Genomic DNA, 24,306 nt, shown 5'->3' on the forward strand with positions numbered 1-24,306 from the left:
AGAAAAATTAAAAAATTCTCATTCAAGTGTGTGTGTGTGTGTGTGTGTATGTGTGTGTGTGCGTGTGTGTGCAGCTGAACAAAGATATGCAAATTCAGCTATTAATAAAATTAAGGTCTCGACTATAACCATATCCTGGAATGCATTTCTGGATATTAGGAAAAGTGATCATAGAGAACAGCTAAGCTTACGCCGAACTATGACTTTGGAAAGGTTGCTTAGCAACAACTTACAAAAGATCTGCAGCTAAGCAGCTTAAAAATGTTATAAATTCTTCTTGGCATATAGTTAAAGAATGAAATTTTGATCCACTTGCATTGGTGATATAATGACTTATTTATTGTTTATAATATTAAATTATTTACTAATTTTGTTTTATGTTTAAATTGAAATATTTATATATATTATTATGATTATTTATTTATATCATTATCATTATTATTAAAAAAAAAAGCACCTTTAACACTAACATTTTATTAGAACAGCAGCAAAAGAATAGTTTTTATTCGTGCATTTTTTTAATTTTAATTGCATTACAGGTATGAAAGTAACACTATTTATCTATATTATTATTATTATTAATTATTATTTTTAATATTAATATTATTCTGCTCGTTGCCGAATTCTTGATGCCCATTTTTTTATCAAAAATAATTCCAAATTACAGGGTATAAAAACTGCATTTTTTTCGCAATACAAAAATGTTCAGATGCTGCATGATTTTTTGCGCTACGTATATGCTCTGCCTTTGTGTGCGTGTATGTGTGTGTGTGTGTGTGTATGTGTTTTGACCAATCAAATAGCCGGGGCCCGCACAATCGGGGCGTGGCATGGGCGTCTATAGTCCACATACGTTAGGTTTTAAGTAACGCATGGATATACGCCATATAAGTATCTGTATATGTTTTGTACAATATATGCCATATGCCACATACCCCATGCCATGTGCCACATACCACATTCACATGCATGCTCGGTGCTGCGACGGTTGCCAGGACAGTCTTTGACAAGTCACTAATGATTGAATATCCCCCTTGTATTCCTCAATGACCATTTTTCTGCTTGGACTCACAGTTTTATTAATTAACGTTCGTTTTAATGTCATATTCACATTGCTTGATCTTCCGCTAATGTAATCTGCGGAATAGACAATGCAATTTGACTTTGATTAATTCTGTGGAAAATTCTTTTCAAATGAATTTCAAATCAATTCAAACAGATGTGGGCAAGCAAGTTCCATAATGAAGTGACTGCATACAAATCTTAATCTTTGTGAACAACACACATCAATTTCTATCCCAGAATATACTACATTTTACGTACAAAGCATCAACTGATTTGTTAACTCCTTTTTTCGTTGGTTATGGCCTAAAGTATCTGCCTTTTAGTGGGTTGACTATCGTATTTATTTCCCTTTCTGAAAATAAAGCTCAGGTTCCTTCAAAAATGTGGTTAGGTTCCGTTTTCAGGAAATCAGGTTCGAGGTCCGCAGTTTATACAATAGTTGAATGTGTTGTATGTATTTACGGGATCTTGCTTATATAAAGTCTAATTGCGACTGAAAACTAATTGCTACAATCCAATCTATAGGAGCATTTGAAAATATATACCATGCACTCATTAACAAAGTGCAAAAGCGGTTAAATTGTTCTGTGCAAATCTATGTCACAGGCAGAAGAAAGCAGCATCGATCTCTATAAGTATATATATTCTAGTTCAGCATCGATCTAGCCATGCCCGTCTGTCTGTCCGCCTGTCCGTCTGCTCATCTGAAAACCTTTCGTCCTCTTCGTGTGTGTCAGCTATCCATCCTACATAGTCAAACTAATGAACATTTCAATGAGAACTGCAGCCACAAGTTGAGGTATTTTTCCATTTGATATATTCATCAATAGTGCTCTTATTCTCGGACTCAAAAATATCTACTGCAGGACTTTTCCCTCACAATAAGTTGAGAAACACGGAAGGTTTTGAAGAAAAACCACGTGGCAGTCAGCGCTAAGAGCAGGTATTTCCCGAATACATGTGCACACATACATATGTATGCACACATGCAAATATACATGCATGCGTATGTTCTTTTTCGAATTCTCCTAATAGAATTAACATATCGATTGTATTGTATATGTGTGTTGATACTTTAATCCTTTTTTTCAGTGTTGACGGCAAAGCATGAGGAAATGGCAAATATTTGATTTTGTTGATGGGGGGCGAGTTGTAGCCCCTCAAAGTAAAGTTCTCTCTATTTCTGTTTAATAATCCCTCAATCTACTGAACAGGTCAACGTTTAAAAAGTGAATATATGTGTTGTTCTATGGATGCACAGAATATAAATATAATACAATATAAATACGAATGAGCTTTCATATCAAACGAACCAAATACGTACAAGGGATCTTAAAGCCAAAGCTAATTTCTTCGAATAATCGATAACTTACAGATTCTTCAGAAGATTCAGGGTATCTGTCAGTCGGGCACACTCGCACTTGTCTGACTTTTATTCGAAGCTCTCAACTTTTAGTTGTAAGTTCACTTGTTGCCCGTGTTGGCAGTGACTGTTTTGAGTGGTTTATCTTGGTCGTTTGGCCCGAACCAAATACTTTATAGATGGAACACAATTCAATTTCGTTGCGGGCGCCATAAACTTGAGTTGACCGAAAAGCAAGCAATGCGAATGACATTCGCTGCACTATTTTCTATTCCGCTTGACGCTGTTGTTGCAATTGTTGTTGTTCCTCTGCCGCTGCTGCAGTTGTTGCTGTTGTTGTTATGCATTCCAATGCAATGGCAATGGCAATGGCCAAAACAGATTTTGTGCAGATTCTCTGGCCGAGACAAAAAGCGCAGGCGGGTGGGCGCCGTTGGCCTCAGCGCGAAGAACGTAAAGCATAATAAAAAGTCGTGCCTTACGTGCAGCAGCAGTAAGCCTACCTGCCCCACCCCTCCAGCCCCTTCTCTCTCTTCGCACACACCCACCACCACCTCCACGCCCATGCTGGTTACCCACCTCCCCTCCCTGGCGCAGCGTTTAGCCCATCCATTCTTAGCCAATCTCTGTGGCAGCATTCGGGTCTCTTGCTTGTTTTTTCCTTCCTTTTGGCCCGATAGAGTGGAAAACATTTTTGTGGCCATGGCCAGCGCCGTTTGCCTATTTTATGAGCGTCTTAAGGGCACGCACGATTTTTGCGTTGCGCGTTTTAGTTTGCGGCCTGTGCGTTATGTGGCACTGATTACCGTTGCAGTTGTTGTTGTTGTTGTTGCTGTTGCAGTTGTTGCTGTTGTTGCAGCTGTTGCTCTTGTTGCTGTTGTTGTCTTGCTGACTGACAGAGGTCAACGTTGGCTATGACCATTTTTCCAGGCCACAGCGGCGCCCAATGGCTGCGCTAAAATTGAATTTAATTTATTTAAGCGGCTGCCCAGAAAACATCATGATGCTCAAAATCATAATCAACAGCTAAATCGTCATTAGCAGCAGCTAAATTTTTAATTTGGTACTGACCACATGTCTCCTGACAATGCGTCGAATTTGAATCCAAGCTCTGTTTAGTTTAGATAATTAGCATAAGACTAAATAGCTCTGCAATTACCACAACAGGTGGGTCAGCAGCATAAATAGGCCCCAACGATTATCTGCTCTGCTGCTTTTTTCATTGCTTGACTTACGAACAAAGCTCAAGTAAGAATTTTTGAATTTCAATTTATATTCTATTTTACTTAAATTAAAACTTTGTCCTCAGAAAAAAAAAACATATTCTGTTCAGACTTTATCAGCCGAATACATTTCTGATTTGAATTAATTACCTTAAGATAAGTTCCAAGAATATTTCAATATATTGGACATAGACAAACCAAGCTTTAAATATTATTTTTGTGGTATTCTCTCATGTGTACTATTTGTATCCTATTGAACCTGTAACCGTGCGGAGTACATATTTTGTATATTTAAAGATAATATTACTTTTTCTGTGCTCACAAAATAATCATAAATAGTTTAATTAAATTATGCAAAAACTATCCACGATTTGTATAAAAAAGTTCCATTCTTCTCTCTTAGACCGCATCAAATCGAGTCCAAAACATGCCAAAACGAGGGGAAAAAGTGGTCCACGTTTTGCCTGGAATAGTTGCAGTTCATTAAAATGAATTCAAATGATCAGAAATTGTTGCCAATGGCAGCGCATAGCTAAATCAACAGAAGCCTTTGTAAGTGTATACAGCAGCAATCAAAAGCCAGAAGCTTAAACAGAGCCTGAGGCGGGCGAGACCAAGGCTGCAGCTGCCATATGCCACTGGCAATTGGGGAACGTTGAGGAGTGGGCATTTTCCTGGCGGAGCAGAAGGAGTTGCAGGGAGTTGTCAGTACAACAAATGTGAATTTAGTTGCCTCCAAAAATTGCATGCAGCACACGAATGCGACGACGAGAACAACGACTCTGAGAACTCTAAAAGATGTGAGGGTAGGTCAGAGGAGCTGAAAGGTGTGAGGGGCTTACGGGATGAGCTGGGCATGGGGACAGTCATTTTGTTGCCGTTGGCTGTTGGCTGTTGCCTGGCATTGTTGGTCCTTCGAGCATTCTTGTAATCCTGTCAGAGCACATATATATGTGTAAGTGTGTGTGTGCGTTTGTTTGTGTGTTAGCCGCGTAGGAGCGAGTCCTTGCATTTTATTTTCGTTTATCATTTATTTACTACTCAATTTTTCTACTACTTTAGTCGCGCGGCTCCCTCGTTGGGGGCCAGTTGATTTCGTATGCCAAGTAACGGCAGCTCAGCTCAGCGCAGTTGCTGTTGCTTTTGCTGTTGCTGCTGGTGGTGCAGCTGGTGCTGCAGCTCTCACGCGACTTTATCCTTCAAATGTCCTTGCGTGCGTTACAACGCCGCCCGCACACTGCCGACCATTTTACGTGCCCCGTTGCAGAGGCAGAGCAACAACGCCAGCTGTGGATTTTAATGGCTGCAGCGTCGCACGTCGAGAGTCCCAGCAGCGAGGCAGCCACACGGAGAGCCTTGCCAACCAGCAGCAGCAGCAGCAGCAGCAGCCTCTCATCCATGGTTGGCATCCCCTGCAACATGCATTCGTGATGGCGTTACGTCCTTTCCGCCTGCCACATGCCGCCTGCCTCGCCGCCATTTTAATTTCGCCTGCTGCACAACGTCGAATTTTCTAATCTTGTGCGGACTACGGCTCCCCAGTTGCCGACTTGCCAGCCATTCTGCCAACCTAACTGCAACCCGGCTGAATGCCACACGCCCCTCCCCAACCCCAGCCACCGTTCTGATGCTTCAGCTCCTTGTTGTTAATGCTGGCCGCAGCTTTTCGGCGCCAGGCAACAGCGTCCAGAGGTCGTTTAAAGGACTTTTGCCGCAGGCCTCTGTGCGTTTCGGTCACCAACCAGGCCCGCCCCATCCTTAGCCAAGGCGCTGTCCTTTGCTCTGGCCGCCAAGATGGATGACGTGTCAGCTGGAATTGATGATGCCGAGCAAATGGCGGCTAACAAAATGGCGACTGCAACGGCGCCAGCCCACACGGCGTATGAGTGACGCGAAAGTGTACAATGCGCAACGTGCCACATGCACCATTCGCATCTCCGCACACACCGCCCGCTACTCACCCAATTGATTGCGCCCATCAATGCTAGCGACAAAACAGAACCCAAAACACAAAACCAGCAGCTACCAGCTACCAAAGAGCAAAATTTGGCTTCACTCGATTAGTTTCCCAAATAGCCAACAGAAAGACTGCGACATCTTGTTTCCAGAGAAAATTCTATAAAAATGTAAATGCCTTCGACTAGGAATTAGTGGCTAAGTCCTTAAAAACATATTTAAATTACAAATTCTGGTAAATAACTTTTTTTCTTTTAAATATTATCACACAGAATTTAGTAAAGGATACATTGTAGTGGCTGCTTTGCACTCCCCAAACGAATCTGCTTGTTGATCAGCTGCTCTAGTTTAGTTACTGCTTTACCGACCGCGCTGGAAGCCAATTCTTCGTTTATTGCACAGCTGAGGGCATGCGCAACCGAATAGGGCGAATAGAGAGGAAAAAGGTGATAAGATCAGGCCATAGTACCGTTTTAAAATATAATCGCGTGATGTAGAGCTTTTGAAAGCTTCCTTATTTTTTTTGTCGTTGGGAAGTAGTAAAGGTTAAAAGTACAGCTCAGCATGTCAGATATATTTGAAGCGCGTGCGAGTTAAGTTCATAACATTTTTTCTTTCTTTGCAAATAATTTTTGCAAAGACATCAACGACCAAGGCTGCAATTGTGGTACAGTTTGGAAGTGTTCTTTTGGTACGCTAATAGAAACCAAAAACCTTCATAACAACTCGACCCACTAACCTAATTGTGATTCGGGGTGACCCTTAAAGAAAAGTTTCCGTGCCTGCTCAGTTGACTAGATTTAGACGTACTAGTCGGCACTACCAGAGGGGGAGATCGGACCAGACAAGGGCAACACCAAGAGCACGTGTCGCACTTAGCAACCCAGCAGAACCAATTTTGTTGCTATTTTACTTATCAGCCGCTGTCTTGCGAAGAACAACATCTGGCATAGCCTCGGAAAACGGCGTCAAGCGGGTGAAACGCTTACTATTTATGCAGCACCATCGGGACCGCATGCACTAAGCATATAGTGTAACCTGCAGAGAGTAACAAAGGAGCCGAGTCTGTATTACTTTTGGTGTACCCCCTTTCGCTTGCTTAGCAGCATTGCCATATAATTCCATTAATTGTTTAACGTTGCCAAGATGGACGGCTAATAGATCCTTAGTTTTAATTTTTATTTCCTTTAATTTTTTTTTCTTTTACTAATTTCTTTAAAACAAAATGTGCAATGAATATGCCTAAATAAGTTAAAGCGAGAGGAAATTCCTACACCACCGACCTTGACCGTTGCTCATATATATATATATATATATATATATATATATATACATGTGTTTATATACTTATAAATTTCTTTTGTAATATTTAGCAACAGCGATCATAATCGTCGTATACATTGGGTCCAACGTCTGCTTCGAAGGATATCGCGTGAGTAAGAGTTTAAACCAATGCCTATAGATATATGTAGTTATATACACACATGAACATTTAAATGCAGTTAATTTAGCAAGACGGTAAATTAATTACTATCCGTCAAGTCTCAAGATAATGTTGGTGAATTTCTCCTTCCCCTTAATTTCTTTATGGGATTTAAACTAGTTATTGCACATTCATCATATTAACTTTGGATTCAAATTTTGTTTGGAAACTGTATATTTATTTCTTGTAAATAGAGTTATACTCACCTTGCTATTAATTGGCAACAAAATTGAACAATGCGTGAATAAACGAATTATATTAGCTTATATGATATGATATCCTAATTCCATAATTAATTGTTTTATCTGTCAAGTACCCATGTTAGCCGCTTGCAATTTATAGTGATGGTTTAAAAACCTGAAATAGGGACAAGCATCCACATTCCATTTTTTTTTTTTTTTGCTTGTCAAGGTAGGGAGGGTAAAGAGAAAGAGAGACGATCAACACCTTAGTTCTCTCACTTACGCGAAATTGAATAGTTTGAATTTGGGTGTTCGGTCGGAACACATTAATGGTACCCATACTAGAATCCGGTTTTTTTTTTTGTTTCAATGGATTTACTTAAATCAATAAGTTTTTTTTTATTTTTTTTGATCGCACTTAAACTATGTGTTTATGGTAAGTGCAAAAGGGAAAGGAAAAAACCCCGACCAGTCCGACGAGCTATTGTCCGAGTATTAGCAAGAAGTGCGAACCTCCAATCCCTATGCACCCGGTTAGGCAACAGCCACGGCCGTTTGTTTTTATTTTTGGTAGATGGCCAAACGAAAGGCAAAAACTGAACCCGAACCTCCCCACCATTACATATATGGCGCCCAACACGTGGGACCCTAGCAAGAACGTAAAACTTTTACTTCTTGCGTAAGCACGACTAACACCTAGTGCACAACAATCCCCAATCGAAACTCGAAGTTATACCATATCAATTACTACCTATTATTTTTTAATTACCCTGTTAGGCCCCTTTCTCGGGAAAATACGTTGTGTTCAGACAGTAGTTAGTTGTAGGAATTTGCGATTGTAATTCAGGCATTGCTGGATTAGTCGACCACAATTAATTACTAGTACTTTAAGCAGCGGGTAAGATCGGAAAAGAGGGAATAATAATCAAATTTGGGTTAATTGTTTCAAGGACTATTTGGAATTACAACAAACTGGAAATATTTCGGATGTTGTCTAGTAGTCCATGAGCAGTAAAAATCCAAATCAGAAATAGACTCCAGTAAAATAAATAGCACAAATTCAACTACTCAGGTTTGCTTAAGGATTGTAAGCAATAACGTGTGGGAAAAAGACAGATAGAATAAATAACCAAGACTTAATAATACAAGTCCTATTTAGTTTTCCTTTTGTTGTTTGGAAACAAGCAAAAGTTTGCATTCATTATGGCAGTGAGACGAAGCACAGAGAGCATAGTTGCAGCGATTAACGCGCAAGATCCATTTTGTGGCATTTGCCATGAGCAATTGCAAGCAGAACAGCTATCTGCGACTACTCCTTGTCAACACCGTTTTCACGACGTTTGCATAAGCAATACACTAAAGACAACCCCAAAATGTCCAGTATGTGAGGCAGATTGCAACCCAGGGCAACTAATATTTATGAACAATACACTGGCAGCGGAGTTACACTCAGCTGGTAATGCTGAAACAGACGAAACTCTATCGCGAAATACTCTACCTTGCCAAGATGGTTCGACTACTACAGGTATCAGGAGAGGTCAGCGATTCGGAAAAGGGCGAGGAGCCACGCCCAAGCGAAGTATGCAAACTAGGTCTATGAATCGAAATCATAGAGAATATTTAGGTAGTTGCATGTCTTTAGGCAGCAACGGAAATAAGTCAGTGGACAATGGTCCAAATGTAGAGACAATTACCTATATCAACGAAGCTCTACAATCTCAGCAAAGGACTTTAATAGCAGAACTCAAAAACGTTATTAAAGCTTCTGTTGAACAATCACTGCAAGAGAAGTTAGCAACATTAAATGTACGAAGTGAGCAAGCTGAATCAACACGCTCTAGATTAGTTCAGTCTCCAAGGGGATTAGGTGCTGATACTCTCCCTAATAGTGCCCAGAACTCTGACATACCCCTTGACTGCGGACCATACAGCCCCAGAGGTAGCAATCGATCAAACTCAAGTTTGAGTTCAGAAAAAGCAGCTAGCATTATGCAAACCTGGCGACTTAAATTTGACGGTTCGAAAGACTCTATGCAGATAGATGAATTCTTGTATCGAATTCGTTCATTAACGGCTCAAAATTTGAACGGCGACTATAGGCTGCTTTGTGACAATCTTCATTTACTTTTCTTCGGGAAAGCCAATGATTGGTTTTGGAGCTTCCACAAGAAAAACCCACAGTATACCTGGTTGGCTTTCTGTACGGATTTCCGACTTAGATTCGAGGACGTTAAAGACGACTTTGACTTGTGGGAACTAATTAGGAAAAGACGCCAGAAAGATCAGGAGACATTTGATGATTTTCAATCAGCGATTGAAGGCCTGGTTAGCCAATTATCTAACGAAATAAGCGAAGACAAGCTTGTTGACCTATTAAAACGCAATGCGAGAACAGCGCTCAGGTACGAACTATTGCATTTGAAGATTAGAACTCGAGCAGAATTAAGAGAGGAAGTTAAGAAACATGAAAGTTTCTGTAGAGAAACTGGCTCGTTTCCCAATCGAACCAAATACGGTAGAGGTAATGTCTCTGAGTTACTGGAAAATAATGATATAGAAGATAATATTTCAGAAATACAGAACAAGAAAATAGTGTGCTGGAATTGCGATAAAGTGGGACACCGATTCGATGACTGCATGGGAGAAAGGCGTATATTCTGCTACGGTTGCGGTGCTAAAAATACTTTTAAACCCAATTGTAGCAAATGCAATCTTTTGGGAAACCGGAAGCGGGATGCGCAGACCAACACCAGTTTGACGCATCCCACAAAAGAATAAAGTCCTTGCCAGAAATACAGTCATATGGTAGTTTGGAGCAATCAACTCCAAATACTATATTTACAACTTATATGGCAAATACATGTTCAGTCGCCGAGACTGCAACTCAAACTGATATTGAAAATAAGTACGTACCGTACCATATTAGAGTAAAACACTATCTTGACACACGAAGACGAATTTTTAGCAGCATAGAACCCATCGAATTTCTCAGTCGGCCAAAACGCTCTACTGTTCGACTTAGGAAATTCTGGAAAAATATTAAAAGTCTTCGTAAGAAGCTCGTTCAATCAGTGTTTATGAGCTCAGATAACCGCTTGTACACTGAGTTAAGCCTAGAGGGAGAAAAATATGTAGCATTATTAGATTCCGGAGCGACGATTAGTTGCCTCGGTAATGTTGCAGCTAAGTCACTGTTGTCACATCCCAAAGCGCGCAAATGCTCTGGATCAATCCGAACAGCTAACAACGCTATTTGCCCAGTGGTAGGCAAACTGACACTTAAAGTTGAATTTCGAAAACAAGTGCATAATGTTGATTTTTATGTTATACCCGATTTGAAACAAGATGTTTACTTAGGCATAAATTTTTGGCAGGACTTTGGACTGTTAACGAATTTAATTCGTCCTGATGAGTCCGTAAATGAATTAGACAACAGTAACGAACAGGATATCCAGGAAACAGCGAAAATGCATCAGCTAACCGCTGAAGAAAAGTCACGATTAAATTCGATCATTTCTAATTTCTATTCTTATGAAAAGGAAGGATTAGGACGCACTGAGTTAATCGAACATCGCATTGAAATAGATAATGTGACCCCCGTCAAACAAAGACATTGGCCTATTTCGCCAGCCGTTGAAAAGCTAATGTTTGACGAGATCGAGAAAATGCTAGCTTTAGATATAATAGAGGTATCGCATAGCCCCTGGAGCAGCAACTGCGTCCTTGTGCAAAGAAAGGATAAAAACAGGCTGTGTCTAGATTCTCGAGTCATAAATAAGTACACTCGTAAAGATGCGTACCCTCTACCCCATATCGACGGAATTCTTAGTCGTCTGCCGCCGGCTAAATATATAACGGGCCTCGATATGAAGCACGCATTCTGGCAGATACCCCTAGAAGAAAAATCACGTCAGTATACCGCTTTTACAGTCCCTAATCGTCCATTATTTCAATACAAAGTAATGCCGTTTGGATTGTGTAACGCTCCTCAAACGCTTTGTAGACTAATGGAACGCGTGATACCAGCCCATTTGCGGACCCGCGTATTTGTCTACTTAGATGATTTACTGCTGCTATCAGAGGACTTCGATTCGCATATGTTGCTTTTGCAGGAAGTAGCGCTGCACTTGCGTAAAGCGAACTTGACAATCAACATCGCAAAATCAAAATTTTGTATGCGGGAAATTAAATATTTGGGCTTTATAATTGGGTATGGTCAACTAAAGACGGACCCTAGCAAAATACAAGCTATTAACGAATTCCCTGTACCAAAAAGTGTAAAACAACTGAGACGTTTTCTTGGACTCGCTGGATGGTATAGACGTTTCGTTAATCATTATGCAACAGTTAGCTTTCCGCTTACAGAGTTGCTAAAGAAATCGAAAGTATTGAAATGGAACACTGATGCTGATTCCGCTTTCAACACCTTAAAAACACTTTTAACTTCTGCACCTGTATTGGCTACACCCGACTTCTCAAAACCTTTTAGATTAGTTTGCGATGCTAGCACAACTGGTTTAGGATGCGTTCTAGCTCAACTAAATGAACAGGAAGAGGAGGCTCCAATAGCATACATGTCAGAGAAACTGTCAAAGGCCCAACGGAATTATAGTGTGACCGATCTGGAATGCTTAGCCGTAATAAGAGGTATTTTTAAATTTAGAGCGTATATAGAAGGACAGGACTTCGAAGTAATAACTGATCATGCTTCCTTACAATGGCTCATGAGACAGAAGGATCTCAGAGGACGTCAAGGTAGATGGGTGATCAAATTACAGGGCTTCAAGTTTAAAGTCTCGCATCGTAGCGGTACACAAAATGTTGTCGCTGATGCGCTATCGCGTCAAAATGAGACAGAGCTTGCGGAATTCGAGGAGCAAGGTCCCATAGTTGACCTGTCTTCACCCGAATTCAAATCGCCAAACTATCTGGATCTGATAGACAGTATTTCTTCTAACCAATCCAGATTACCGGATTTACAGATAATCGACGGTTTTATATATAAACGTACTGAGCCAGCGACGGGATATAGCATTCAGGAGAAACAATCCTGGAAACTCTGGATACCTTCGTCTCTCACCCTACAAGTGATAGAGAGAGCCCACAATCCCCCTAACGCTGCACACAGTGGCATCGGAAAAACAATAGAGAAACTCAAGAGATACTTGTTTTGGCCAAAAATGTCGGCCCAAATTCATGAATATATAGTCAATTGTAAAGTTTGTCGGCAAACGAAAAGCCCCAATGTAGTGTTGAGACCTCCAATGGGCAAGCCTATGACGTCAGAACGGCCATTTCAGAAGCTCTACATGGATCTTCTAGGGCCATATCCTCGGTCCAAGAACGGCAATATAGGTCTCCTGATGGTTGTAGACCACAATACTAAATTTCATTTTATGTGGCCTCTTCGCGCGTTTACTACCAACAAAATTATCGACTATCTAGAAAACACACTGTTTTGCACTTTCGGCGTGCCAGAAACTATTCTGACCGACAATGGCTCTCAGTTCATTTCTAGTGTCTTTAAAGCTTTTCTTACCCGGTATGGAATCATCCACATTCGAACGGCAATATACTCGCCACAAAGTAATGCGAGTGAGCGAGTAAATAGATCAGTATTAGCGGCTATTAGAGCCTATATCGGAAAAGATCATTCAAATTGGGATAAAAAGCTGTACGCCATTTGTGCTGCCTTGAGAGCCAGCGTTCACCAAAGTACAGGGTACTCTCCATATTTTTTAGCGTTTGGACAGAATATGATGTTAAACGGTAAAGACTATGACTTGCTAAAGCGACTTAACCTCTTGTCCGAAGACACTGCTATTGAGAGGCCCACAGCCTTACAAGTAATCCGTCAGATAGCTAAAGACAATGTAGCTCAGTCACATAATAGAAATGCTAAGATATATAATTTGCGCAGCCGAAACATAAGTCTTACTGCCGGTACGAAAGTCTTCGCCCGCAATTTTTGTCAGAGTAACGCGCAAAAGAAGTTTAGTTCTAAGCTTGCACCAGTTTTCATTCCGGCGATTGTTGTACAAAAAGTCAGCCCAGCCTACTATCAACTAGCTAATGAAACAGGTAAATGCATCGGTACTTTTCATCTCAAAGATATACAAACTAGTAACAAGTTCTAACTCAACAGTTATTATAGTTATTTCAGTTTATGTCCCGCTAGCAAGTAGCGCTGCATAAACTGTGGTGTAGTGGCTGCTTTGCACTCCCCAAACGAATCTGCTTGTTGATCAGCTGCTCTAGTTTAGTTACTGCTTTACCGACCGCGCTGGAAGCCAATTCTTCGTTTATTGCACAGCTGAGGGCATGCGCAACCGAATAGGGCGAATAGAGAGGAAAAAGGTGATAAGATCAGGCCATAGTACCGTTTTAAAATATAATCGCGTGATGTAGAGCTTTTGAAAGCTTCCTTATTTTTTTTGTCGTTGGGAAGTAGTAAAGGTTAAAAGTACAGCTCAGCATGTCAGATATATTTGAAGCGCGTGCGAGTTAAGTTCATAACATTTTTTCTTTCTTTGCAAATAATTTTTGCAAAGACATCAACGACCAAGGCTGCAATTGTGGTACAGTTTGGAAGTGTTCTTTTGGTACGCTAATAGAAACCAAAAACCTTCATAACAACTCGACCCACTAACCTAATTGTGATTCGGGGTGACCCTTAAAGAAAAGTTTCCGTGCCTGCTCAGTTGACTAGATTTAGACGTACTAGTCGGCACTACCAGAGGGGGAGATCGGACCAGACAAGGGCAACACCAAGAGCACGTGTCGCACTTAGCAACCCAGCAGAACCAATTTTGTTGCTATTTTACTTATCAGCCGCTGTCTTGCGAAGAACAACATCTGGCATAGCCTCGGAAAACGGCGTCAAGCGGGTGAAACGCTTACTATTTATGCAGCACCATCGGGACCGCATGCACTAAGCATATAGTGTAACCTGCAGAGAGTAACAAAGGAGCCGAGTCTGTATTACTTTTGGTGTACCCCCTTTCGCTTGCTTAGCAGCATTGCCATATAATTCCATTAATTGTTTAACGTTGCCAAGATGGACGGCTAATAGATCCTTAGTTTTAATTTTTATTTCCTTTAATTTTTTTTTCTTTTACTAATTTCTTTAAAACAAAATGTGCAATGAATATGCCTAAATAAGTTAAAGCGAGAGGAAATTCCTACACCACCGACCTTGACCGTTGCTCATATATATATATATATATATATATATATATATACATGTGTTTATATACTTATAAATTTCTTTTGTAATATTTAGCAACAGCGATCATAATCGTCGTATACATTGGGTCCAACGTCTGCTTCGAAGGATATCGCGTGAGTAAGAGTTTAAACCAATGCCTATAGATATATGTAGTTATATACACACATGAACATTTAAATGCAGTTAATTTAGCAAGACGGTAAATTAATTACTATCCGTCAAGTCTCAAGATAATGTTGGTGAATTTCTCCTTCCCCTTAATTTCTTTATGGGATTTAAACTAGTTATTGCACATTCATCATATTAACTTTGGATTCAAATTTTGTTTGGAAACTGTATATTTATTTCTTGTAAATAGAGTTATACTCACCTTGCTATTAATTGGCAACAAAATTGAACAATGCGTGAATAAACGAATTATATTAGCTTATATGATATGATATCCTAATTCCATAATTAATTGTTTTATCTGTCAAGTACCCATGTTAGCCGCTTGCAATTTATAGTGATGGTTTAAAAACCTGAAATAGGGACAAGCATCCACATTCCATTTTTTTTTTTTTTGCTTGTCAAGGTAGGGAGGGTAAAGAGAAAGAGAGACGATCAACACCTTAGTTCTCTCACTTACGCGAAATTGAATAGTTTGAATTTGGGTGTTCGGTCGGAACACATTAATGGTACCCATACTAGAATCCGGTTTTTTTTTTGTTTCAATGGATTTACTTAAATCAATAAGTTTTTTTTTATTTTTTTTGATCGCACTTAAACTATGTGTTTATGGTAAGTGCAAAAGGGAAAGGAAAAAACCCCGACCAGTCCGACGAGCTATTGTCCGAGTATTAGCAAGAAGTGCGAACCTCCAATCCCTATGCACCCGGTTAGGCAACAGCCACGGCCGTTTGTTTTTATTTTTGGTAGATGGCCAAACGAAAGGCAAAAACTGAACCCGAACCTCCCCACCATTACAACATGTCAATATTCGATCAATCTAGAAGCAGGAAAGCGCTTTTATAATGAGGTTTTAGTAAAAAAAAAGCTACCCGCGCTTTTTACTTCAGCTTGAAAGCTTGTTAAAGCGTTCAAAGCATATTAAAGCTTTTATCTATGGAATTTACTGAATTATAAATAGAATTTATTGTTGTTTTAGATCCAGAATATTTTTTGGGCTTAAAGCTTCTTTCTGTATTTTTTATCTTCTTCTTTGCCATTCTAGTATAATATATATAATAGTTTGATGGTCCTCTTACATTCCTATACAACTTAATAAAATTGTATAAAATTGAATTCTAGCCCTTTTAACACCCCTCAAGAGGGTATTATAATTTTGTCATGCAATGTGTAACGCATAGAAGGAGACATCTCTACACCCTTAAAGTATATATATTTATATCTAGATCAGTATCAGCAGCCGGGTTAATACAGTCATGTCCTTTAAAGATATCATCTTGAAACTTTGCATAGGTCCGCCTTTCTGTTGCATGCAATGCATATATCGGAACATGACATAGGTACGATCAGTCGAAAATTAGATTCTGGAATGAATAACTTTTATGCTAATCAACATATCTTACACAATTACAGCATTTGTGGGCTTGACTATGCTATCGGACCACTATATCATATAGCTTATATAGGAAATATTCTGTTCTCAAAGATATTTTCATCAAACTTTGCGTTTCTGAGCTTCAATATTCTCAGATATCTGCTAAAGAAAACTGTCTACATGAGTATTACATCTTCTCCTTTTTAAATTTATTTTTAGAACTATTTGCAGCTGAATTTCTAAAGGTTTTAATACAAAATTTAATACTAATATACTAATCTCATCTGTTCGACAAGATAAACAGCTTTGATTTTCAGAATCTTAGTATTCATTGACGCCTAAAAATAATCTTATATATTAAAAATATTTCCGCTTATTTCGTGTGCATTTTTCTTAGCATTAATATTCGCTTAATATTGTTGATGCTTGGTTAAACACATTTGTGGGTAAGCAATGCCGTTAAAGCCACAGCTTAGTGTCAAAGCTCTAATGCCCTTCACCCAAATGCCACAACAACAGCGACAGCGACAACAGCAACAACAGCAACAACAATGAAGGGTAACTGGGCTTAGGCACATCTCGAATGCACTTACCGGCAGAATCCAATCACAAATTGCCAACGTCGCGATGTTGAAGTCAACGCTGTCTGTTGTTGGTGTTTATGTTGCTGTTGTTGTTGTTGTTATTGTTGCTGCTGCTGCTGTTGTTGTTGCTGTTGCTGTTGCTGTTGCCGTTGTCGTGGTCATGGCAGCGATAACATGCTGCAAGATTTGTTGTGCTTTGACCAGCGTCCGCATCGTCTTGGCTGAAGCTGGACTTGCTCTCGAATGCCCGCTGTAGTTGTTGTTCCCATTGTGGCTTTTACTATTGTTGTTGTTGCTGTTGTTGTCGTTCCCGTTGTTGCCTGTACACTCAACATGGTGCCATTCTGCTCGAGGCCTGGGCCCGGGTCCGCTCAAGACTTCAACTTCAGCACAGCGACTCCAATTCGGACTGCGACTGCGACGGCGGCTCATGTTGTGCGCGCGTTTCACTCAGCTGGTGAGATTTGTGCCACAAGACAAGTGCGACATGATGTTATGTGTCAACAGCTTAATTCGCAGCGCGAGTTGCAAGCTGCGAGACGCGAGAGGCAGGCGACAGTAGGCGCGGACACAGGGCTGCGAGCGGTGCTGGAGATGAGCTGCAATCGCGTTGCATGCACCATGAGCATGTGGCAACAGCGATGCCGTTGCTGTTGCTGTCGCTGTTGCAGCGTCGATTTCAATCTAAGCCAACCCAAATGCAACACTAACAACAACTGCAACAGCAACAGCAACAACAAAAACAACAACTGAACAAACGCACTCTACACATCGCACTGTGGCCATTCAATTATTTATTATTTTGACTTCAGCAACTGCGACTTCCCTCCCCAGCCCTAGCCCAATCTCGCCTCTAAAAGCGGTTTGTTGCCGTTGACACATAAAAATCGCCAAGAACTGACCAACTTCACGTATTCAGTTGGTTTTCTGGCTAATTAAAAGTAAATCAATCGTAGTGTTAAATGATTTTCTTTGTTTTTGCACTGAGAATCTAAAATAGTGGAGAGCAAAAATATTTTAAAGATGCATATTAATTATTCAGAGAAAATTAGCCTTTTTATATAATTATTAAAAAAAAAAAAACACACATTTATTGTAATAAACTAATTTGAATTGAATCAAGTTGATGAATATTATATTAATGCTAGTTTTGGCGACCCTTCCATTTTTTAAATATTTGCTTAGCTGGTTCGAGGTCCGAAACCCAGTTTCAAATTAAAGCAAAATTGTGTTTAATTTTGTTTTGAATAAAGCCCCGGACCGCGAACCAGTTTAACAAATATTGATGAATAATATATATTAAATACTCTTTTAACTTATACAACAATCGATTGCTTATTTAATGAAATTTAATATTCTGAGAATAAATAAATATATATGAAATCCTTATACCAAAAACTTAAAGCCGTTCAAGCCAAGAATGATTGAGTAATCTCACAAAGCGATTGTAAGTAAATCGAGATGAGCTATCGACAATTTTTATATATATAAAAGGTTATTAAAGAGCATTTTATTTGCTTCTTCTCCTTGATTGAATATGTCTAAAGAAAAGCCTATTTCTTTTCAATCTGGAATCTCACAGCATGTGATTGAAAAACTTCGCTACTGCGACCTAAAACTGTCTACCTATATGATAAGCTACTGGTCCGCCCAGAACTATGTAATCAATATTCGGAGAATTGAGCCTAATTAGTTGACTGGATTTTTCCCACGCCCACGCAACGAGCACAGCAGAGGAGAGCGCAAACCAAGACCAAGTTGGAATCGCACTTGTCTGGCTGTGCTCTCGGGCTTTGGGGGCATGGGACTGATCAAAATGATCTATGGGCTAAGGCTCTGAGCATCATGCAGCGCTGTGGAACTCGCTGTGCCACCAAATTTGGCAGTGCCACAGCCGCGTTTGCAGTCGCCGTCGCCGTTGCCGTCGCAGCCGCAGTTGCAGCCACAAGGCGAGTAGAAATCAAAGCACGCTACTTACGCCCAAAAGGTATTGAAAGCCGCACAACAAACACTCACAGAGCACTCACTTGGCGGAGCACTGGACGAGCCACAATAAAACTCATAAATCAAATAAGACAAAAGACTCGAGGCGAACGCAGGGCCCAGGACCAGGACATGTCTGTTGGACCACGAAAACGAAAGCTGCAGCATGGCGTGCGTTCAGGCGGGGAGCTAAAGAAGTTCCAGATGCTCTATGATGCAGCAGGCCATCCAGTAGGGCAGAAGGATGAAGAGAGAGAGGGGGGGGAGGCGGTTGGGTACACTCAGACACACAAAAGGACAGTGGGACGGACGGAGCAAAGCAACGCAATATTGAGCACGACTGCGAACAATGGGAGCAAATAACTGGCAGGCATTCGGCATGAGCCGAAGATGGAGATGAAGACTGAGACCCAGATGGAGACGGAGACGTTGCAGGAGATGGAGCAGGAGACGGTGCCGGTGACGCTGACCGAGATGGAGACACAGTCAGAGCTGCAGCCCAAGAGTGGAGCAGCTCGCGACCACCGACCACCGTAGCAGCCACAGGAGTTGTAAGCGATTTTCAAGGTAAGACAAACATAAATACAACAACAACATGAGCAACAACAACAACAAGTAGGAAATGCATCTAATGGACTTACATGACGAACTTCTGATGCACTTGACAATTGCCCAATACATGATTAGCATCATTTATTCAATTATCATTATTCGAATAGTTTTTAGTATATGAGCATATTATTTAGCTCGAAGGGTACTTAGATTTCGTCTAAATACCATTAAATATAATTCTTGAACACTTGAAAAAAAGCTCTGTATTATTTTGACTTGGAAAAACGGAAACCCAAAACTAAACATACCAGTTATCCCTACTCGAAATTAAGCTGGCTTTTCTTATTGCAAGTCTTAACTATTTAGTTGCCTTAGTCTGAGTAATTTAATTAATTTTATATTAATTCTTTGTGAAACTATTAAATGAAAAATGTGTAAATTATGCAAAGTTTAAACAATGTCAAGCTTTTGTTTCCTTGAATCTTTCATGTCGATTGAAAGCAACTGATATTGTATTCGGCTTTTGGTAAATCTCCAAACATTGGAAAACATATTCTGTGGAAACAACTACGCAAGTCAGGCAGCTTTATTGACAATCTACACGGAAGCTTTCTTTATTAGCAAGAAAATAATATTTAGGGCACAATTAACCTTTTAATTTAAATTTGTATTTAGGCTCTCCTGCTTTTAAAACTAAACAAAATATGATCAAAAAAAGCATGGCATTGCAAACTGTTAACATAATTAATCAGAAAGCTCAATTATCTGATCTGCATTAGTAGGCTAATTTGATAATATTATCTAAAGCTGCTTGTAAAGCTAAAAATGTTAAAAGCGAGAAGAGCTTAATTAAAGCACAATTAAACTTTAAGGTTTATTGAAGCACAACTAAGGTGAGATTAATTGTGTTGACTGCAGCTTTCAAAACAGGAACCATTAAGATCCCAAAAAAATTGATTGAAGCTTAAAGCTCAACTTGCTGTTTAAAGCTTAGTAAAATTCTTCTTTGTCGCACTTTCATTAAAAGACAATCTTTTTATTTTGGCATATATATTAAGTTTTTGATATTTTAAATAAGTAGTTTTGAATGCCTTAAGTCTTGCGTATTCCTTGGCATTGCGCACAATTGCAATTGTTGCAAACACGCTGACAATTTCGTGTTGCTCGTAGTTGCAACATATGGAAAAGCGGCAACAGTCATCAAAATGATGTGCAAGTGTCGCCAGTTGCCAGTTGCCAGTTGCCAGTTGCCAGTTGCAAGTTGCGAGCTGCAAGCAGCAAGCTGCAGCTGAGGTCTTGTCTGAGGCATTGTGGCAAACTGCGAGCCATCTGGAGCGCACAGCGACAAGATGAATTTCCAGCGTATTGCGTTGTTATTTTGGTCATGAGATCGTCTTCATAGTCATCGTCGTTGTCGTCATCAGCGTCAGGCGGCTGGCCGGCACAAATATCTTCAGCCGGCCGGAGCCTATCCAACTAGATATTTTTTGGGCGCTTCGTTACACAAAATCACGAACCAAATCGTGCACGACTATTTTGCGTGAGTTGAGCGCATGATCAGCTGCAACTGCAACTGCAACTGCAGCGGTAACTGCGGCCAGGGCTGCCCTGGGCTCACTCTGGTTGTGTACGCTGTACTTGTTGTTGTTGTTTTTGTTGTTGTTGTTGTAGTTGTTGTTGTCGTCGTCGTCGTCTATGCTGCAGCTGCGACCTGTGCCACGGCATGGACCTGTCTGTGCCCCAAACTGCTCACCAGCCCAAGCGATCGCCTTTATTTTTATTAGCCCCCATGCGCACTTGGCTCAAAACATTTTTTGACAATTTTCTTTATATTCCATTTGATCAACTTGCCCGGCCTTAGCTGCATTTTGATTGGCCGGTCAGGTCAGCCGCAAAATGTTGCAGATACAGCAACTAATGTTGCTGTCGCATCAAGTGCAATGCAAGCAAAGGCAATGACAGCAACAACAACCACATCAGAGTCAAAGTCACACGCTCTGACAAATTCCATTGCAATGCTGTTGTTGTTGTTGTTGGTGTTGTTGTTGTTGCTGTTGATGTTGCTGTAACTGTTGCTGTTGTTGCACTAACTTGCTGCTGCTGCTGCTGCTGTTGTTGTTGCTGGAAGGTGGCAACTGTTAACTAGTTAAACATGTTAACTAGTTAAATGTTAAATTCACGTAACAAAATGCGAAATCAAACTGTGCGCAGGATGCCAAAGTTTACCTTGTGTATTGTGTTGTTTTGTTTTCTTGTACCTGTGTGTGTGTGTGTGTGTGTGTGTGTTGTTTGCTATGTGTTATTGCTGACATCTGAACGCCTCAAAGGTTATCGCTAGCAATTAGCATGCCATCAACAGCAGCAACGACTTGAACAGGAACTGCAATTCAAATAAAGGCAGCAATTTGTCTGATCTCTTCGAGGCATATGTGTTCGTGTGTATGTGTGTGCGTGTGCGTGTGTGTGGCGGGAAGGGAGGGGGGCTCAAACAGTTACACACATTATTGCCTCATGATTTGTTACCAATATTTCTATATGGGTTACCTACCCATTCAAAGCTCAAGTCTTGTGGAAAATAACATTTTTAATATTAAATTAATAAATAAATTAATTAAAATTATATTTTTCCTTTTGGAATATGTTCAGTTATTTTGGACTATTTTAAATTATTTTGTTATTTTAACTATTCACTTAAAAAATTCAATCAATCACAAATATAACTGCATGAAAGTTGTCTATTAATTCAGACTGAATTGTTGAATTTTATAACAATTATTTTGGTAAAATCTGAAGTTCGATTTGATAGATTGTCTTTAATTTAATTGCTGCGTTGCATTCGCATACAAAAAGGGTGTTGGTAAAACCTTATGTTTTTCAGTACTGGCTGCTCTGTGGAGTTCTATGTGAAGATTTGTCTTCAATTTAACTACTGGACACATTCTAAAAGTATTGATTGATAATTTAAGAAGAGGTGTTGGCTAACTAGTGTTAAAAAACCTAAAAATTTGTTTAGTGCTGGCTGTTTCTTTAACTGTTGCACACTGTTTTAGAAAATTAATTAATAATTTAAGAACAAGTGATGGCTAATTAGTGTTGGTAAAACCTTAAGTTTTTCAGTATTGGCTGCTCTGCGCAGTTCGATGTGAAATGTTGGCTTTTTAATTCAATTGTTGCCCATTGATTGATATTGTTGAACACTGGACATTGATTGATAATTTAAAAACAGTGTTGGCTAAGTACATTAACTCTAAAAGTTGTTGCGTATTTGCTCAACAAGCTGCTAGCTTTGGCCAGTTTTTGGCAGACTCTGTCGATGTATTCTACGTGCGTATTTTTCTTTGCCTTTTTCTAGCTCGCAACTGCAAAAAGTGTGCACACAAGTGATTCGCAGTGTCAGGCTAATAAAAATAGTATCATGTTGCAGGCGACAGCGATGCCAGCGAATGCCTGCAACATGGCAACAAAACGTTCAGCTGCTGACACACCGACAAGTGCAGGCCGTGCTGTCAACGGCTGCGTCAACGGCAACGTCGACGTCCATTTCAACGTCGACAGCGCAGCGGCGCAGCATCGGTTAATGAACATAGGAAATTCGTTTACATTTGCCATTTGTGCGAATTAGACAAGTCTTTGTAGAGGCCAACATGTTGTTGTAGTTGTCGTTGTTGTTGTTTTTGTTATCGTTGTTGTTGTTGGTGGTGTTAGTGTTGTTGTTGCTGCTGCTGTTTTATTACTGAAACTAACAACAACGACGACGACACATTGAAAAATTCGCTTGTCGACAGAAATGAAATTTTCTACAACATTTCAACGGCTTTTGTTTCATAGTGTTTGTTTTTGGTTTCTTTCTACTCCTCTTTTTTATTTGCCCTCTCTTTTTTTTATAGTTTCTTATTATTTTTCCTTGCGATCAGGCGATACAGCTATGCGATGGCATTTGCCACACAGGCGCAATTTAATAATTAATTAAGAATATTTATATAAATATGTTCCTCTTTGAAAATATCGTTCCAAGCATACATCATTGATCATATAAAGACAAACAACAACGATCTTATGAATATGGGAAAATAATTGAAACTTTCTTTGGAGTTTTTTTCTCGTTCACAAATCTCCATCGAGAGGCATTTATATCTGCAGATACTCGTGAGACATAATCGTTTTTTCTACAATCCATATCTCTTGATAAATTAGATATCTATGTTAATATGAGCTTTTGCCCCTAAGCTCTGCCTTAATTTAAACACTCACACACACGCGTAGATATTTTTGACTTATATTCACTGCTAAATCAGATACTTTTTCCACTTTTGGATTTTCGGCAAGTGCATTCACGCTCCGGTGTTAAATGGACATGGCGAAAAAAAGGTTTTCGCCTGCCTGCAAAGTGCTGACTGAGCAGAAGAACAAAGCGAATTGCCAGCATGCTTGCTGCATGGGTGCATGGGTGCATGGGTGCAGTATGGCCAGAGGTTGAGCAGCAGGCACTGCGATGGATGAGAGAGGGGCCGGGACACTCGGCGCAACTCGTACATGGATGCTTCTATGCCTCTATGGCACGGCCCGTGCAGTCAGTGGCTCGCTGTGTGTGTGCAAGTGCTTTCCACTTGATGTAACATTACTTTGAAATCTCTTGCCTCACAGGAGCGGCAGATGGCAGGGACAGGGAGCAGCAGCAGCAGCAGCCAAATGAAAAGCAAAGAGAAGATGTTCGGCCAAAAGAAGACGGCACTGGTTTGGTGTGAGGTGTGTGGCATGAGTTGAGGTACAGCTACTCGGCTTAATTTTCGAGCCGACTCGCATCCAAAGGGGCCACAAGGCAGGGGGTTGGGCATTGCAGGCAGTCGGCAGGCGGCAGGCTGGGGTCGCGGTCAACTGACCAAATGCTTTGTTCCTCCGGCATGTGTGGGGATGCACGCCGAACGCTTCGCTGGACAATGAACAAGCGAAATTAGAGAATGTAAACAGCGCGTTTTATCCTGCTCGTTGCCTCTGCAACAGCAACATAAGCAGCGGCAACAACATCGTTGACATGCACAAAAAAAAAAGCGCCGTGAAACGTGGACCATTTTTCTTTGGCTTTGTTGGGCCAACAGGCGACCCGACATCGAAGACAACGCCGGCGCCAGCGCCAGCGCCAGCGC

The 24,306-nt window shown here is 40.4% G+C and overlaps 2 long non-coding RNA genes across 2 annotated transcripts; both read left to right on the forward strand.

Annotated features, from left to right (window-relative positions):
* Positions 1-5,896: 5,896 nt before the first annotated feature.
* Positions 5,897-11,185, forward strand: LOC138911027 (uncharacterized). The gene is made up of 2 exons (XR_011416332.1): positions 5,897-6,670; positions 6,981-11,185. It is a non-coding gene; the product is annotated as an uncharacterized lncRNA (long non-coding RNA).
* A 154-nt stretch (positions 11,186-11,339) lies between these two features.
* LOC138911028 (uncharacterized) lies at positions 11,340-14,930 on the forward strand. Its single transcript, XR_011416333.1, has 2 exons — positions 11,340-14,246; positions 14,555-14,930. It is a non-coding gene; the product is annotated as an uncharacterized lncRNA (long non-coding RNA).
* The last annotated feature ends 9,376 nt before the right edge of the window (positions 14,931-24,306 follow it).

Source organism: Drosophila virilis, chromosome X (genome assembly GCF_030788295.1).
Source record: "Drosophila virilis strain 15010-1051.87 chromosome X, Dvir_AGI_RSII-ME, whole genome shotgun sequence".
In the NCBI taxonomy this organism is placed as follows: Eukaryota; Metazoa; Arthropoda; class Insecta; order Diptera; family Drosophilidae; genus Drosophila; species Drosophila virilis.